Source organism: Heloderma suspectum, chromosome 3 (assembly GCF_057233095.1).
Source record: "Heloderma suspectum isolate Gila_16-S chromosome 3, 16-S_ref, whole genome shotgun sequence".
Taxonomy (NCBI): domain Eukaryota; kingdom Metazoa; phylum Chordata; class Lepidosauria; order Squamata; family Helodermatidae; genus Heloderma; species Heloderma suspectum.
The window spans coordinates 7,525,477-7,545,220 of NC_139460.1; the positions used below are offsets into that span (position 1 = coordinate 7,525,477).

Consider the following 19,744-nt stretch of genomic DNA (forward strand, 5'->3'; position numbering starts at 1 on the left):
CACCCCTGCAACAGGCCTTACTCCAGGTGGAAAGCGTGGCAGGTCTGGGAGCACTGTGGTGCATGAAGACACCATTCACACCTATGGGCTTGGAAGCAGCAGGTGTGGCCAACCCACTCCCAACAAGGAATTTCAACAGGTGACTGATCTTCACACGGTTTTGTGAAACATTTGTCTTTACACGTCCAAGAAGCTTTTAAATACACCTACTCTTGGACTGCATGCCTGCAGTATGTTTATTTGTTTGCATGTTCTGCAAGCCACTGAAAAGCAATTTGCGCCCCGCGCACCACACCACAGCTATTACGTCTTCCTCCTCCACGCCTCGAGCTCCGTGCTGGTGGATTCATTCATGGGAAAGAACTCGAAGGGCAAGAATAGCGCAGCATCAAGCAGTAACTTCCTTGGGGAATAGCTGCCAACTAATCACTCCCTCTAACAGCAAACTTGGGGGGTGAGTGCCAACAGAAATGGAGCCAACACGGAGCCACTACGAAACAAGAGGGACGTATCAGCATGCTCAGATGTACAAAATACCCCAACAGTTAAAAGGAAAACCAGCCCAATGAGGGCTGAGCATACTCTATAACCACAGAACGTTGAGTGTCAAGTTAGAAAAGACCATCAGAGGCATCTGGTTGGCCACTCTGGGAACAGGATGTTAGACTAGATGGATGTTTGGTCTGACCTGGCAGGCCTATTCCGATGTTCAGGAGTAGAGGGATCTGGTACTTTTAATAGTTGTGGAGAAGGACATTCGGAGGTGTACCTGGCCATGCAAGCGTCAAAAAAGGCAGAAGTCTCCTATACTGCTCCTGAAGTTTCCTCCTTTTTATTTGCTCACCTTACATGCAAGGCAAGGGGTGACAGACATAGGAAGCTGTCATCATTTCCCATCACTGGGAATGATTAGAGTTATTGTCCAGTATGTCTGGAGGGCACCAGGTTGGGAAAGGCTGGTCTGCTCCAACTGGTGGAGGCTCTCCAGGGGTTCAGGGAGATATCTTTGCTCATCATCTGCTACCCAAGATCCTTTCACTGGAGATGCCAGGGGTCGAACCCGGGGCCTTCATAGCTGAGCTACAGCCACACACCCCATCTTAGTCCTCAGCATTTCTGATGCTATTCTGAATGCAGGTCCTGAACACAGTGGTTCCATTCTCAGCTGTCATGGCTAGTAGCTGCCAACAGTGCCACTCTGGTCCAAGAATTTCTCTAACCTCTTTTAAAAGCCATATATGCCATCAGCCACAGTGACAACACTGTCCTGCATCAAAGAGTTCCAGAAGTCGATCAGACGATGCACAAGGAGATCATTCCTTTCGGCCGTCCTTCTGCCAACCCGCTTCTTTCTCTCGTTTGCTAAATGGGACCTACTTCCTAGTAACAGTGATTAGGAATGTGGCTGTACATGTTTGGGCCCCGGGACTGGAAAGGGTCAAAGAGAGAGCTCTTAAAAGGTACCCCCTCCACTAATTATCTTTCCCAGGATGATGATGACAGAATAATGCAGAGACAGGACACTTTAAAACCTGTGCTTGACACTCTTTGTCATTTGGCATTTAGCCGAGCAAGGGGCTCTGGCAGTGATTTCTCCAGCCATTCTGCTGACCAACGCACCCCTAGGCCCGGAGCGCCTGTCAGCGAAGCACTTGCAAGGAATGGTGTGCCTGCGACGGAATGCAACGCGCCATGCAGCCCTCTGTTCTCCCACAATTGCACCAGACAATGGTAACTGGAGCATAAAAGAAATTCCCTGTCAATAATGTCTGCATGCGTGAAAGACAGTGTGTGTCTGACCAAGTTTGCATGATCACCGCAGCCACGGTGGGTTGCAGCGCATGCTAGCCACCGTTCTGAATATGCAAGCCTTGGGCACGTGTGTTGTGACTTGTTGTGTGGTGCAAACCCAAGCAGCATGGATTATGCGAGGGTTAAACAAACCCGCATTACCCTAGAACAGGAGTCCCCAATGCAGTGCCCATGGGGGCCTCCAACAGTGCCTAGAAAGCTCTCTGCTCCCTGCCCCCTTAAATATTTATTTATTAATAAAATATTGAAAAATGTTATGGTGCCAGGTTCTCTTTCCTGCTCCTGAACCTGCCGTTGATCGGCTGTTCAGTGGGTAGGAAGAGAAAGCAAGACAAAGGGGTAGAGGGGAGAGAAAGAGCGAGGCTAGAGGCTGGGAGTGGAGAGAAACAGGAAGATAAATGGCTGAGTGGGAGAGAATGAGCAAGGCTAGGGGCTAGGAAGAGAAAGAAGGCTAGGGATGGGAAAGGGAGAGAAAAAGGGAAGAAAGCGGTTGGTGGAGAGAAAGAGCGAGGCTAGAGGCTGGGAGTGGCGAGAGAGCAAAAGGGAAAGGTCTGTATGGGTGGAAGAAGACTGGGCAGGCCAGGAAGCAACTTTTTCCATTTCACCCTCCCCCCAGCCTCTAGCCTCACTATTTCTCTCCCCTCCCTGCCTCCCACCACCTCTTGACTAGCCAGCAGCCATTATGTGGCTAGCCTCATTCTCCATGGGAGCCATTTTGTGGTGGTGCCCACAGCAGTTTCTCAAATTCCCCGAAGTGCCCATGGGTCCAAAAAGTTTGGGGACCCCTGCCCTAGAACAACCTATGGCTTGCACATTCAAAATGGCGGCTGTCATGCACCACACAACACCACAGTTTAACTGACCCACAGTGGCTTAGTGTTACGTACGAACAGCCCCGTTGTGTGTGGCATCTTCCCCACCACCGCAATGGGGTCAAGGGAAAACAGTCTCTGGGGATGCCAGTTCCCCGCAGGATCCAATCAGTGTCAAAGGGGAGGTTCCCTTTGCCACAGAAAGGATTCTACAGGTAGGAACATAGGAAGCTGCCTTGTGCCAAAACAGACTCTGAGACCAGCTCACCTGGCAGTGGTTCCCCAGAGTTTCAGGCAGGGGTTTTTCCTGCCCTATCTGGAGATGCCAGGGATCAAACCTGGGGCCTTCTGCCTGCAAAGCAGGAGCTCTGCCTCTGAGCTACAGCCCAGTACGTTGTGTTCTAGGCCCAATTCCTTCCATCACTGCCACCCCAATTTAGAGCCCGGGGGGGGGGCAAATCTGGTCCACTTGGGGTGCCAATCCAATGCCCCCTCACCAGGCCCCACCCCCTTTCCCAGGACCACTGATTGTTTGATGGTTTACCAGCTTTTGCGCAGTAAAGTTGTTGTTGTTATTATTATATTTTTTATTATATCCCACCTCTTCCCCAATACTGGGACTCAAGGCAGCTTGACAACATTAAAAACATGTACAGTTAAAACCTATAAATGGAAATATGCAAAAGTTAAAAATATAATTAAATCAACCACAATATATAAAACATCAAAATTTTAAAAGACAACAAGAAATCTAAACCATAGTATCCACCCATCATATTCTCACAGGTCCAGACCAGCTATCCCCAAAGGCCTGCCGGAACAAAAGAGGTTTTGCCTGCCTGCGGAAACATACCAAGGAGGGTGCCACTCTCGCCTCCCTGGGAAGGGAGTTCGAGAGCCTTGGGGAAGCCACCGAGAAGGCCCTCTCCCGCCTCCCCACCAGATGAGCCTGTGATGGTGGCGGGACCACGAGAAGGGCCTCCCCTGAGTTTACAGAGTCATGGCAAGCAAGGAGACAAACCCCAGCTATGGCCAGCGTCAACAGCAGGCATGGTTGGGCATCTGCCAAGGTCCCACATCCCAACGGGCCCATGGGCCAGAGCGCCCTGGAGCTGCTCTTCCTCTCCACCATCGCCACCCGTTCGTTCCCCTGCCTTTCATCCCAGCGCAGACAATGACAGTGGTGAGGAGGAGCAGATGCCATGATCTCCTTGCTCACTGGATCTCTGCCTGTCAGGCAAGAGCAGCAGCTGAAGGTTATGGTTCTATGTTAAACTGGTTCATACCTTAGAACAAATATGAAATTCAAAGACACACACACACGCTGGTGTAAAGTGGCAAAACAAGGAGGCCCGGACTCCACTGTGGATGCCATCAGGCTTGAGGTAAAATGTATAGGAAAGACTAATAACAGAGTATTAAAACTATATTTTAAGTTTCAGCTTCCACCCTCATCAGTAGCTGTGCTGTTCACTGGGTATCAGGAGCGGCAGTTTGGAGGTGAAACTTCCTTAGGAGAAAACACAGAGGTATGATTGGTGTAACGCTTACAAATCTGCGATTCTTACCAAAAAACTGGAGCAGCCTGTTGCAAGACGTTTCAACTCTCCTGCACGTAGTCTCGCAGATTTACAGTTGGTTCCAATATAATAAACAAAAGACCCTGATATGCTTGACAAAAGGTGGAACATTTCTGGATCTACAGACTCAGAACTCTTAGTCCCATTGACCTTAATTGGGAGGACAATTCGTAAGTGGCTGATGAGGTCGGAAGCCAAAACGTTTAGCGTAAAATATACTTATAAGACTGTTGCCAGTCTTTCTGTCTTCCATCTCTCTCTCAAACGACACTGATGAGCACGTAGACCCACTGAGAGAGAGGGACCCATTGAGGGTGTCTTCACCTCTGATCGCAGTGGACAGAGAGAGGAAGTTTAAACCTCCCCACCCCTACACGCCGAGATGTGTGTGCGTGGGGGTGTGTGGGGGCGAGTGTCTGTGAGTATCTGCATGCGTGTACAGCTCCTGACCCATCACCAGGGTTCTGCACGCGACTCTCGCGGCCAGAAAAGGCTGCCCAGCCCTTTAAAGAACAGGACAGGATCTCTGTTGTTCTCCTTTGCTGACCTCAACCAGAGTGCCCCCCCCCCAGCACATTTGGAATTAGGGGGCAGTGCTTTCCCTGCCAGCCCCTTCAGGTGTGTCCTTAATAGCAGATGGATGCAGAGATTGTTTCAACAGGGCCATCGCCATGCTTGGACTGGTTGTGCTCCTCCCGGCCCCCCCGGTAGTCAGTGGGCAGTTTTAGGTTTTGAGTAGTGAAGGTAACAGGGGCTTCTGTATAGGCGTAAGCAGAGTCATTCAGAGTGTTATGCACTGATGCTGGAACTGGCAATATGGGAACAGGGAGGAGAAGTTGTCAAAGATTCAGCAAGAGCATTAAGCTTTACTCATGGGCTATAATTGTTCTATTTCAGAAAGCTCCTCTATTAGCATGCAGGCATTCCTGTCTGGCAAAGCCTGGCTGCCATATTATCGGGAGGGTACTTGGGTTCTCAAAATGCTATCTAGAGAACAGCTAAGGGGTTTATCTGGAGATTAGCCAGACGACGCTGTTATTAAGGGAAAGTGAACTTGACTTGGGTACTCAAGAGGCTGTGGAGTCTGGAAAACAGGGCAACCACAGAGGGTGTTATGGTGCAGACCAAAAATTCACAAACTACCTCCTTAATCAACCACACATTAAATCAAAACACAGTTTAGTGGTCAAAGAAAGTCTAAGCTCAAATCTCTTTTACTCTGAACCACCTTGCAGGGCTGCCTGCATCTGATCTTCTAATATTGAGGACTACTTCTTTCATAATTAAAACTGGAGCACTTGATTTTTACACCCCAAATTTGAGACCTCCAATTTGGTGCCCGGGGCACCAGTGTTCCCATGGACACATCTCTTGGAGTGCTCCAGACTCCTCGCCCTTCCTGATTTTTTATTTTATTTCTTGACTGTTTTTATTCCTTGACTTTGAAACATTTTTTTAATTCTAAAAAGCTTTTTTTTTATTAGGAAGCTGTCATGCTGCAAAGCAAAGCGCTGCTCTCAAGCGACATCTTTGAGTTCCAAAGAGCAGTTTTGTGTTTTGGAGCTCAGACCCCACTTCTACCTTGTATTTAGGTTACTTTTCTTTTAGTTTGCCTCTGAGAAATGGCCAGACATTCACCCACCATGGCAGCCATTTTGTGAATGGGCAAGCCACATAGAAGAAGAAAGGTTCCTCCTGTGCAAGCACCGGGTCATTGCTGACCCCTAGAGGGATGCCGCTTACACTGGCCTTTTCAGGGGAGACTATAGCAGGGTGGTTTGCCATTGCCTTCCCCAGTCATGACTACCTCTCCCCCAGCAAGCTGGGTACTCATTTTACTGACCTCGGAAGGATGGAAGGCTGAGTAGACCTGAGCTGGCTACCTGGGACCCAGCTTACACTGGGATCGAACTGAGGTTGTGGGGAGAGTTTCAGTTGCAATACTGCCGCCTACCACTCTGCGCCACACGAAGCTCATGGCAAACATTTTGTGAGAGTGCCCATAACACTCTCAAAATTTCCAGCGAACCCAGCAACCCAAAAGGTTGGGGACTTGCCTCAAATGGCTTACTTTTAAAGTGTGTAACATCACCCACCCTTAGAGGAGACCATCTCTGTTGTTTCTGTGTGAGTCACTGACCTGGGCATGTGTCTTCAGCAGGAACTAGCACAGACACAGCATGTACCTTTCTCTGAAGGTAGCTAATTCTGCCATATCTATGAACTGGAATGACTGAATGATCGCATCACACAGGAGAAAGAGACTACCTGGTCTAGTAGATTGGAAGGGGGAAACACCAGAGCAGCATATCATACAGACACACAGTGGGCAACCTCTTCCATGGTTGGATATTCCATGGTTGGATATTCCAGGTTCATTATTAAATCAGAGTTTGGGAGTTCCTGGTTTTCTAACATCCCCCACAGCTATTCACATAGTGCCAAGAGAGACTTTGAACTTTGTACCAAACAAATCTCTGGGCTGTTTTTAAAACAAAGGCATGTCAAGCAAATATAAGCAAATGTTCTTCCTTTGCTAAATTTGCATGCAGAGTTTTGATGATGTGCTTTTAAATAAGTCAATACTCTGTAAGCTGTGGAAGAGCACTTTAGAAAATGGCCCAAGATACAGACAGAGGGAACTGGGTCTTTCTTGAAAGAGTTGCCAAAGGAAAATATCTTTGAAAAAGAGCTGCAAAGCTCCAAAGGTGTCATAAACATAAAGTCTTCTACAGCAGCATTATATTCTTTCTTGTTTCTGCAGTTGGCAATTTGAGTTGGGCTTAAGGCTGCAAACCTCAGCACACAGCTAGCCTGGCCTTACGCCTGTTCACTTGGAAGTAAGACCCTCAGAGTTCAGTGGGTCTTATTCCCAAGTTGGCATAAACAGGATTTCACCTTGACTCGGATATAAAACCTACTGAAGCCACTGGGCCTGCCTTCTGTATTTCCTTTTTCATTGTTCATCCTTCCCTTTGTAATCATCATGCTTGCAGACTCATTGCGTCAGACCTGAAATCCCTTGTGCCTTTTGTTGTGTAAAGTGTGATAACCTTCACACAAATGGTGCGATATTTTGGGCAGGCACAAGTTTGTAGCTTGAACACCTCTGCGTGCTTTTTCCTTCCATATGCGTGAAGCAGCCTTAAGCTGAGCCAGAGCGCTGTCCATCTAGCCTAGCATGGTCTCTTTGGTGAAAGCTCTCAAGATCTCAGCCAGGTGTATTTTGCAGCCTTAACCAGTGGAGGACCTTTTCAGGAGGGAGCCCACAACCTTAGACAAGCAAAGCATGCACTGCTCCACTGAAATCCAATGCACCTTGGCTTAGAAGTCCTGTTGAGCCCATTTCTGAATATTATCTAGTACCAGGCTGTTAGTCCATGAGGACCACCTCTATCTTATCATGGCACCAAAACATTCTGCAGCAAAGGGTAAGTGGCACACAACAGCATTCCTCAGCGGAGGGGTTTCCATTTCTTCTTCCTTTTAGACATGTTTTCTTAAACACCGAGCCTGAGGAAGAGCACTTCGCAAGCCAAAAGTGTGCAAACCTTGCTATAAACAACACTGGGCCCCAATAAAGTATTGTTTTCTTGACCCTGCACATTTTGTTTGAATGGACCAATGCAGCTACCTGATCTGGATTGCTGTGTGAGCAGGGTGGCCACTTATTAATTGCCCCCAAAGAGGAAATCACCAAAGAGGACAATAGAGGAAACACATTGCACAAAATTTGCATGTGCTCGTTTCTATGCTTAGATGCACATTTAGAAATAATTATTAGAATCTGAATCGAAATACAGTACATCTCACCATAGTAGGTAAGACCGTGACCAGGTGGCCTGTGTGCCTGCCTGCCCAGTTTGATGTTCAGGTACTAATGGTTGATGGGCAACAATTCTGATGGTTCCTTGTCTTTAAACTGGAATTGGAGCAGACAGCCCCTCATACAGAGGATGCCTTCATTAGGAGATGATCACCTGGAAGCCCTTCAAATAGAGGACTGTCTTCTGTAAAAGAGGACACACAACCACCCTATGCATGAGCTAACAGTTATTCAAAGATGTAAGCCAGAGGGTGTGGCCGTTGCCGCGTTGGGATTCGTGGTCTGTATAAACAGGGGTTCTTGCATGGGAGAAAAACAGCATCCCAAATTGGCAACTGCTAAACTAGTCTCTGAGCTAACAGAACCATGTAGGCTAAACAGAGGGCCTTTGCGCACATGATGTGGAGGCACCTCTGGGTTTGCCTCTGCATGCCGTAAAAGGAAGTCCTTCTTCACACAGTGCATAGTTCAGCTATGGAATTCACTTCCACAAGATGTAGTGATGGCCACGAATTTCAATGGCTTGGGGACTGGACAAATTCCTGGAGAAGGCTATCAATGGCTACTACTCCTACTGGCTATATGCTGCCTCCGGTATCAGAGGCAGTATGCCTCTGTGCACCAGTTGCTTGGGAACAAGAGCAACTGTAGAGCTGGAAAAAGTGCAGAAAAGGGCAACTAAAATGATCAAGGCACTGGAGTAACTCCCCTATGAGGAAAGGTTACAACGTCTGGGATTGTTTAGCTTGGAAAAAGGGTGACTGAGGGGAGACACGATAGAGGTGTACACAATTGTGCATGGTGTGGAGAATGTGGATAGGGAGATACTTTTTTTCCCCTCTCCCATAATACTAGAACCCAATGGGGTCGTCCTATGAAGCTGATTGGTGGCAGATTCAGGACAGATAAAAGGAAGGATTTCTTCACACAGCACAGAGTTAAACTATGGAATTCACTTCCACAGGATGTAGTGATGGCCACCAATTTGGATGGCTTTAAAAGGGGATAGAACAAATTCCTGGAGGAGAAGGCTATCAATGGCTACTAGTCCTGATGGCTACATGCTACCTCCAGTATCAGAGGCAGTATGCCTGTGTACACCAGTTGCTGGGGAATATGGGCAGGAGAGTGCTGTTGCGCTCATGCCCTGCTTGTGGGTTTCCTGTGGGCATCTGGTTGGCCACTGTGTGAACAGAATGCTGGACTAGGTGGACCCTTGGTCTATTCCAGCACAGCTCTTCTTACGTTCTTAAGGGTTTGCTGCTGGAAGTATCTTCCAGAAGGAGCCAGTGCTGATTCCAGCTTCTGGGTGAGTGTGCATTGCAATTACAACCGTCTCCTGATTAAGTAATCTTAGTTGATCCATTATGCAAGTTTCAAATAGAGTCATTCATCTGTTAAATCTGCATAGGTGGAAAAACAACACTCGCTCCACTTTTTAAATAAATATCTGCAGCTGCCTCATGGCAAGCTAGACGATGGGTCCATGGAGCCCAGCACTGTGTCCACTCTGACTGGGAGCAGCCCTGTGGGGTACCTGGCAGAGAAGGGGTCTCTCCTCACCCAATCCTTTTATCTAGACACATCATGGATTAAACCTAGGGCCGTCGGCATGAAAAGCTAGTGCTCTACTGATGAACAATGCATGTGTCCCCTTAGTGTAATCTTTGAGAAGCTATTCTTCCCATCACTCACAGGAGGAAATGGCCTCTCTGAAGATGCCATCTACAGTTTCAAATAAGTACTTGGATTATTTATTTGATTTGTATCCTGACTTTGTATCAAAAAAGAGTACTCAAGGAGGCTAAAATAACTAACTTCTTCACAACTGCTGGATGGTTAATTGGGGGCATGTTTGTCATTGTCTGAAACTATTTTAATCTGATGCATCTAATTCAAAGGGGTTGAACCTCTTTCAGCATGAGGGCCAAATTCCAGTTCAGAGAAGCCCTCCAGGCCCACATTCCAGTAGTGAGTCGGGGTGAAGGCAAAAGAAGCGTGGATCAAAATATTAGCATAGTTCAGCTTGAAGCTCTGACTGCCAGCAATTAAGGTTGCAATCCCATGCATATTTAGATACAAAAAAGTCTGTCTGTCTAAACTAAAAAGTTTAGACAGAAAAAAGTTGTAGGACTTTTTTCTGTCTAAACATGCATGGGATTGCTTCAGGAGAGGCATTTCAACCTTGTAGAATGGGAAAAAACTGCACAAAAGCCAGGGTACCACCGTATGATCAGTGGTTAGGGGAAAGGGAGGGGCTAAGGAAAGGGGCATGGCCTTCTGGGGAACCCCGGAAGGCTGGACTGGGAGCCTGAGCTTAAGTTTCTGCACCCCTGATTAATCAGTTAGATCAGGGAGGCCATTTAATCAATCGATTAAAACACTGTGATGGGTATGTTTGCAAACACACTGGTCCCTACTAGTTGTTTCTGCTTTCCATTCCCAGCCTGCTTTTTAAAAAACCTCTAGAGTTTACACCTAAAGAGAAGAGTAGATCAGCCTTAAATCTGGTCTGTTTCATGCATTTATAATACAGGTCAAATATAGGCCAAAAGAAAACCGTCACCACCTTGCTTCATACAGCCACTGGTGTTTTTTAAAAAGAGCAGCAAATATGACATATTTGCTGGTGACAGCAGCAAATCTGTCAATCAATCACCCTTTCACACAGAGCTTCTTTGCATACTCTGATTGCATTCGCTGGAGCTAAGAGTGGCAAAGTGATCTCAAAATTGAATTAAAAGCCACAAAACACCACCATACAATATCAGGACCTTTGATTGTTATCTGGAATGAGATTCATATGACACAATATTTGGTCAAAGTGCCCACTGTGCAAAGCTGATGCTAATTAAAGAGGAGTGATCTACAACTCTCTCTCTCTTTCACTCACTTTTAATCAGAGAAATTATTCACCATGTCCCGTTTAATTAAATAGAACGACATCTGGATTTACAATTCTATTCAGCATACAGACTTTATTTCCTTCCCAGCCTTTTAAGCATTACATTACGCTGATCTACAAGGTCATTAAGGAAACCTATCAAGTTCTCTGAGCAACGGGCAACGGCTGCCTGCACTCTCCTGTGCCCAAATACAGAAACAGGGTAACTAATCACAGAGACAAGAAAAAGTAAAAGAAAGATCAGCATATCAGTAACATTTGAGTGCAAATCCTACCCTGATGTATTGCAGTAACCAAAGGCAGGGAGAGACATACATTGATATTAAATGTGAAAGAAAGATAGACAGACAGAATCTACAGGGTCATAATAAGTACTTTTTTTATATAAGGTGGCCTGGGAGAGCCAGGGCCTGCAGGAGAGGCCACCACCACCACCACCACCGGGGAAGAGGTGCGCCTGCTGCTGCTGCTGGGCCTGCTGCTGCCGCCACCGCCGCCGCCACCGCCTCCACCACCACCAGGCCTTCCCTGTGGACTCCGGCCTGGCATTATTTTTAAGGGGATTTTAATTGTTTTTTTGGTTTGTGTGTGTGTGTGTGTGTTTTTCTGGGGGATTTTGTTGTGTTTTTAGGGGTGGGTAGCCTGCCTGATAGGCGGGAGCAAGGGGGCATGTGTCCACCTGATGGAGGCAGTGGGGGGAGTGTTGGGGGCCAGAAGATACCGAGGCTGGGCGGCAGGCACTGGTGGAGAGCTAGGGGCCAGCCATGCCAGGTAAGGGGAACAAGGGAGAGATGTGTAGTATCTGTCCCCTGCTCCAGGCCTGTCCAGAGCCAAAGGATGGCTGGGGGAGGCGTGACCCCATCTTCTGGCCTTCGTTTGCTGCTCTGCAATGCCCGGTCTGTTACCCAGAAAACCTCCCTCATCCATGACATGATCCTGGACGAGGGTGCAGACCTGGCATGTATTACGGAGACCTGGCTGGCCGAGGCTGCTGTTCCAACCCTTGCAGCCATGTGTCCAGCCGGATTTTCGTATGCACAGCAGCCGAGGGCTGGGGATCGGGGAGGGGGAGTGGCTGTTATCTACTGAGAGTCCTTGGTCTTCACCAGACCCCCTCTCCGGGAGACCAAGGTTGCTGAGTGCATGTACTGGAGGTTGGGCCCAAAGGGCAGTCTGGGGATTCTGCTCGTGTACCGTCCACCCCGCTGCACGACTGACTCCCTGGCCGAGGTGCTTGAGGTGGTCTCTGATGTGCGTGTACAGTCCCCTAACTTATTGGTGTTGGGGGACTTCAACATACATTCAGAGGCCATCCTCACAGGAGCACCTCAGGACTTCACGGAGACCATGGCCTCCTGGGAGCTGCACCATACTCTAACTGGGCCCACCCATGTAGCTGGTCATGCACTAGACCTTGTGTTTGTTTCTGGAGAAGTGGGGAGTGATCTGGAAGTCGGGGGTATATGCACCACCCCCTTGTCATGGTCAGATCACTATCTGGTGATGTTGGACTTCTCGGTTCCACAACCCCTCCGCAGGGATGGAGGACCCATTAAAATGGTCCGCCCCAGGCGTCCTATGGATCCAAATGGATTCCTGAACGTGCTTGGGGATTCTCTGGGGCACGCCAATGGCCACTCGGTCGAGACCCTGGTGGGTGGGTGGAATGCCGCAATCACTGGGGCATTAGATCGGGTGGCTCCGAAACGCCCTCTCCCCCTGAACAGGGCTCGGACTGCACCATGGTTCAATCCGCGGTTATGAGCTCTGAAACAGGAGGTGAGACGGCTAGAGCGCCGGTGGCGGAAGTCTCGCTCCAAAGACGATCAGACACGGGCTAGAGCTGTATCTTCAGCCTATCACGTGGCGGTGAAGGCAGCAAAAAAGGAATATTGTGCTGCCTCCATAGCGTCTGCAGAGTGCTGTCACAGGAGGCTGTTCCAAGTGGTCCAGAGCCTGGTCGGTCCTGTGGCTCCGGAACCACTGGAGCATTCTAAGGCCTGCTGTGAGGCCTTGGCAAGGCACTCTGCAGATAAAATTGCTCAGATTAGGTGTGTTACTCTGCACGCTGTGGATACAGTTAGTGAGCAAGAGGCGGCCTGTGGCAAACTGGTTTTGTGGGATCGGTTCCAGCTTCTTCCTCCTGATGAAGTGGACAAGGTGCTTTCATCTGTACGGCCGACCACCTGCTTACTTGATCCTTGCCCATCTTGGCTCATTATGGGCTGCAGAGAGAGACTGGGTGAGGGGATCAAGGCGGTGGTGAACGCCTCCCTTGAGGAGGGAGTGATGCCATCAGCCCTCAAGGAGGCAGTGATAAGACCGCTCTTAAAGAAGCCCTCCTTGGATCCTCAAGTTCTGAACAACTTTCGCCCAGTCTCAAATCTGCCATTTTGGGGCAAGGTGATGGAGCGGGTGGTGGCGGTGCAGTTGAAGGCACACTTGGAAGAAACTGATTATCTAGACCCATTTCAGTCAGGCTTCAGGCTTGGGCATGGGACAGAAACGGCCTTGGTCGCCTTGGTAGATGATATGAGGAGGGCTCTGGATAGGGGTGAATGCTCCTTCCTTGTTCTCCTCGACCTCTCAGCGGCTTTTGATACTGTTGACCACGGTATCCTCCTGGACTGCCTGGAGGGGTTGGGCACTGGGGACACCGTATTGCGGTGGTTCCGGTCCTTCCTCACCGGCAGGTACCAGAGGGTAGCACTGGGAGAGGAGGTTTCGGACCCGTGGCCACTTACTTGTGGGGTGCCACAGGGTTCCATCCTCTCCCCGGTGCTATTTAACATCTATGTGAAGCCGCTGGGGGCTATCATCAGGAGGTTTGGGGTGCGGTGTCATCAATATGCGGATGACACGCAGCTCTACCTCTCGTTCAAATCTTCACCAAGGTTGGCCGTAGAATCCCTGTCCAAATGTCTGGAGACGGTGAGTGGCTGGATGGGGAGGAAGAAGCTGAAGCTGAACCCTGACAAGACCGAGGTACTTTTGGTGGGAGACAAGAGGAGGCTAGGGGATGTTGACCTGGTGTTGAATGGGGTATGGCTACCCTTGAAAGACCAGGTCCGCAGCCTGGGGGTCATTTTGGACTCCCAGCTGTCCATGGAGGCTCAGGTGTCAGCTGTGAGCCGGACAGCGCTGTATCAACTCCATCTGATACGGCGGCTGCGCCCCTTCCTTCCCGACCATCTGCTCCCATCGGTAGTACATGCCCTGGTCTCCTCTCGTTTAGACTACTGTAATGCGCTCTACGTGGGGTTACCCTTGAAGACGGTTCGGAAACTGCAGCTGGTACAGAACGCGGCGGCTCGCCTGATTAAAGGCAGCTGCCGGCGAGATCACATCACTCCAGTGCTGAAGGAGTTGCACTGGTTACCAGTTGTTTTCCGGGCCAAATTCAAGGTGTTGGTTTTGACCTTTAAAACCCCATATGGTTCTGGCTCAGCCTATCTTAAGGAGCGCCTCCAGCAGCACCAGACAGGCCGCTTAACAAGATCAGCCTCGGATGGCCTTCTCTCTGTCCCATCAGCCAGGACAGCTAGACTGGTGGGGACGAGGGAGAGGGCCTTTTCTGTGGTGGCCCCCACTCTGTGGAACTCCCTCCCTAGGGAACTCCGTCATGCCCCCTCTTTAATGAGCTTCCGTCGTGCATTAAAAACGTGGTTGTTCAGGCAGGCATTTGGGGTGGGTTAGGGTATTTTAGGAAATGTTTTTATTGTAGAATTTTATTGTTTTAAATTGTTTTATTGTATGTTGTACGTCGCCCAGAGTGGCTGGGTGACCAGCCAGGTGGGCGATTAATAAATTTAATAATAAATAAATAAATATAAAATGGCTCAACTACAATCAAGTAAGAGGCTGGTTATTGTTTCAAATCATTATGTGAAGTTTAGCTAGCTTAGGGTGCAATACTCTGCATATTTAGACAGAAAGAAAGTTCTACAGCTCCCAGCACTCCCCAGCCAGCATGGTGGGAGCTGTAGAACTTTTTTCTGTCTTAACATGCAGAGTATTGCACCCTTAAGATCCTAAGAGTTGTGCTGGATCAGACCGAAGGCCTGTCTAGTCCAGCATTCTGCTCCCAACATAGCCAACCAGACGCCCCGATGAGAAATCTACAAGCAGGACATGAATGCAATAGGACCCTCCTGCTCACGTTCCCCAGCAGCTGACATACAGAAGCAGGCTGCCTCTGATCCTGGATCAGCACATAGTCTGCATTTGTTTAATTAAGGGCACAATCCTATAGAGATAGACAGGCGCCTCTGACCTCCCCTGAAGTCGGAGGCGACCACCTATCCAGTGCAGGGCAGAAGCAGCATGGAGGAGAGGATTCCCTCCATGCTGCAGCCACTCTGCATGTTGCCTTAGTCGTGCATTTTTGCGTGTCTAACTGTCAGGGTGGACACTGAGCCCATAGAATCCCAGAGTAGTTCTGATTCTGAGGAAGAGAAGTCGCTCCTGGGAGAGGAGCGCGCTCCTCTTTCCCAGGACCAACAGCTGACGGAGATTCCTCCCACCAGCATTCCTAGCTTAGATAGCAGTCCAGGGAGTGACAGAGTGCAGGTAGCAGACTTGGTGGACGCGCGACGCCGACGCAGAGAGCGGCGCCAAATGGAGGGCGCAGAAAGGAGGCGTAGTGCCCGGTTGGCGCACAAACAATGGCTGCGCCCAGAGGATCCAAGGGAAAAGGGGAGGGACTCTCCCTAGTCCCTAAGTTCAGGGGTCTGCCAGTAATTCCCTTTCAAACGGGGACCAACTGTTCCAACTTAGGGCATAGGTGCTGTGCTGCTCAGATCTAGTTGCAAACAGTGGAGTTGTTAAGTTGTAAAAGAAGAATAAAGCTTTGAAAGGAATCCCTTTTGTCTGTGTCTGGACTTAGCTACTGGATTAGACTGAGAGAGGCCTCCAAGCAGCCCTTGACACTAACTGAGGCTTCAGGGAGGGGGCTGGAGACCACACAGGAAGGTGTCTAAAACAGCTTCCATAGTCTCCTCCTATCCCCACCCCAGGAACGCCCCGTTTTCATCCCTCCGTGCTATGAGCACGGAGGCAGTGCTGGCGGCACAGTTCTTTCTACCCCGGCCACAAGGGGGTGGGGAGCACGGTTTCCCAGCTACGAGCTCGTAGCTGAGAAACTGAAAAAGCCTGCCTGCCCCAGACGCTGTATAGGGGACATAGGATTGCTCTCACCATCATTTTTATCCCACCCTTCAGCACAAGTACTCTCAAGGTGTCTAACATTCTCACAACAACCCTGCGAGACAGGTTAGTCTGAGAAATAGTGAGTGGCCCATGGTGTCTTAAGTAAACTTCATGGCTGCAGGGGAATTTATGACAATTAGCCATGGACACCCACCAGGCCATGGCTAATGAGCATGCTCTGTCCTCATTAGGGATGTCAGAGAAATCCGTTTGGGGGGTGGAGTTCAACATATTTTCCTAGGCTTGGCCTCCTGGACTTTGTTTCAGTTTCGCTGTGGTGCCCCACTTGATCTGCAGCGAATCAGGCCAGTTAAAGAATTTTCAAGAATTGGGAGGAGGTTCTGCAATTTGCACAAATTTTGGAGCAATTTGCACAAATTATAGCCAAATTTGTGCAATTACAGCTGAATTTGTGCAAATTATGCAAACTGCAGTTGAATTTATGTAATTTTGCAAATTTGGCTGTAGTTTACGCAAATTGCTCAGAAATTTCTGCAACTTACAGAACCTCCCCCCCACAAATTTGCAAAAAGTCCCCAGAGTTTGGGGAACAGCCCACAGTTCAGTTCATAGACACAAAGCGAGTCATATACACCACAGAACTCTTATCAAGCCAAAAAAGAAATGGATTTCTAAGGGATGGACATCCGTAATCCTCATTGGACTGTTTTGCGACATTATTGTTGTCCCCTGAAGGTGTTTTTTCTAAAGATTTTTTGTGCTTCTGCAAAACTTGGGATTCCCTCAAACATGCCAATGTCTCCCTTTTGTTTCTCAGTGGCCCCATTTTGGCTACATTGCTATCGGCACCCACCACCTGAGTTCTCTGTTAGAGGGAGTGATGGGGGTCCCAACTCATGTTAGCAACTTTATAAGACACATTAGACACATTCACAAAAGGGGAGAAGTCCATCAATGGCTATCAGTCAGTGTCATTATATAGAACCTCCATGTTTAGAAGCAGTATGCCTCTGAATACCAGTGGTGAGTGAGCAACAATGGAAGACTGCTGTTATCTTGATGTACTGCTGAAGGCAACTGGTCAGCGCCTATTGGAAACAAGATGTATGATATCATCCAGCAGGGCTCTTCTAGTGATGGTTCCCAGGAATCTGTGGGTGGTACCTATTCCCAATTTACTAATGTGCAATTCAGTAATGTGGCAGATAAGATTCTTAGGCTGCAATCCTAGGTGCACTTACTCAGAAGTCAGTTCTATTGGATTCAGTGTTACTTAGATCTGAGTTAGTATGCTTAAGGTGGCATCCTCAAGTCAAACCCCTGCACTGACCCAGGATGCAAGTTCATATCATGAGCGCAATGCTACCGGAACTCTATGGGGCTGAGGAAGGAGACACACAGAGAGAGAGGACTGAAGCAGAAATGGAAGACAGAGTGAGTGATGGAGGTGGCAGAACAGTGTGATGGATAACTGGGAAGGATGCTGAGGACAGCTGAAAACAATACAGCAGGTGCTGGACTGAAGGGAAGGAATTAAACAGCTGGCGAGTGGCACTGTGTGCATCCCAAAGATGCTGACATAGGGTGCAGAAGGATGCGGAATTAAAGGAAAGGGATTAAAGCTCAACATTAAAGCCTGTACTTTAGATGCAGAAAGTCCTAAACCAGCCTTTCCCAACCTAGGGCCCTCCAAATGTGTTGTAGTCCTATGTTGGACTACAACTTCCATCCTTCACAGCCAACAAGGCCATTCACCTGAGTTTGGATCCCAAGAAACCGAGGATGCAAAATTTGAGTCTACCAATCAAGAGTATGCCAGATGTGCAGTTATACCTAAAAACAAGGAAAGCCTGTTCCCCCCCTTTCAAAACTATTGTTTATTCCCATGAAAAATTAATACAGACTTAATTGATTTTATCAGTGGATGGACAGAGCAACGTGGGGCGGGGGGAGAGAACTATTCCATGGTAGAGTGACCTGCACATCTAAAGCTCTGCTGGCTTGCTGCAGCCAGGGCGGGAGGGGCTTTTGGGGGGTGGGAATCCTTTTATGGTTTTTATTTATTTATTATTAAATTTATTAATTGCCCATCTGGCTGGTCACCCATGTTGCTATTTCTCATTGTCCCCTCCCATTGATTACTATCGGAGGGAATTCACTAGACCAGCTGCAGGGCTGGCATCATTAAAGTCCCTTTTGGGGCGTGTCAAGGGAAAAGGGGGACTTTGTATCCTGTGGATCCAAGGCTGCTCCGGCTGCACCAGTCATACCCCATTTGGGCCCCTACTGCCTGCGGAACGTCACCAACGGCACAGCTGGGCTTTCCTCTGACATACTGGGGTTTCCTTCAGGGGTAAAAATGCCATTCCACTGGTAGACCTCCTCTTAGCTGGTGGAGTGGCACTTCTACCACTTCGTACAGCCCCTTGGCAAATCTTTGCCCAGCTTTAGGATTGCAGCCTAAAACACATACAATTAATCCACTCAAGTTTTTTTTAATCTTAATTTTTGTGAGGCCTCCTTCTCCCCTATTTCTTTCTTTATTAATACATCTATATCCCACCTTTTTTCCTCCAGGTAATCCCAGATGGCTGACGTGGTCCTCCTCCTCCTCTCCATTTTATCCTCACCACAACCCTGTGAGGTAGGTTAGGCTGAGAGTCGGTGACAGGTCCAAAGTCACGCAGTGAGCTTCATGTGGGGGCTAGAAGCTGGATCTCCCAAATCCCAGTCCAACACCCTAACCACTACACCACATTAGCTATAGACCCATTCAGCCCTTGATGTCATCTGGTGAGGCCCTCCGCGTAGTACCACATACTCCTGAGGTCTGCTCCGCAGATGTTTGGAGCAGGGTATTTAGCGTAGCGGTGACCACTGTGCAGAATAATTTGAGATGAGGCATGCACCAACACTTTTAATCTCCCTGTCACCATGCCCCAAGGAAAGTCCAAAATTGCAGGCAGATATGTTGATCCATAAAACAAACCATTTCTAGGAGTTTTCATCTGCTAGGAGCAGGGTGTCTGTAAAGCCAAAGGGTCTTAATTGCCCATCCAAGACCATACTTTACATTACAACAAGGAACAATACATTGTTGCTTGGAAAATTCATTCCCCCACCCACCCACCCAAGTCTTAGCTAAGATTGCAGCTAAGCCCAGAGGCAACAGGGAATTCCGAGGGGCTGGAAGATAAGGTCAGCATCCCTGCTAATAAAAAAAGTGCTGGCGCTGAGTCCCTACAAGCCCTGGCATCGCTATACCAGTGATGTACTCTCAAAATCTGAAGATTTATAAACACCACGTTCAGAAAAGCCAGCAGCACTGCTGTAGCAAATTTCATGTCACGATTTCAGGGGTGAAAATTCAGTTTTAGATGTGACATCTGTACTTTAACATGGAAACTCAAAGAAGTTCGGAATCTATTAGAGAATTTCAGACTCAAACCTTTCAATTTTAAAAACAGGAAATGTGTTGCATTTTGAAGTCAGACAAACAAACGAAGTCAATTTAGGTTGACTTTGATAGCATGCAGCATGCACGGCCCGCCCAAAACAACCCCAAGGTGAAAAACACAAAATGCACCCCACACTTGTCAATTTGGGGCACAATCCACTAGGACAGGGGGAGGCACGCTGG

At 48.5% G+C, this 19,744-nt stretch overlaps 1 protein-coding gene across 2 annotated transcripts in view; it reads right to left on the reverse strand.

Moving 5' to 3' along the window:
• MAP6 (microtubule associated protein 6) overlaps window positions 1-19,744 on the reverse strand; it is a 54,564-nt gene that overhangs the window by 32,538 nt on the left and 2,282 nt on the right. The window lies entirely within an intron of this gene.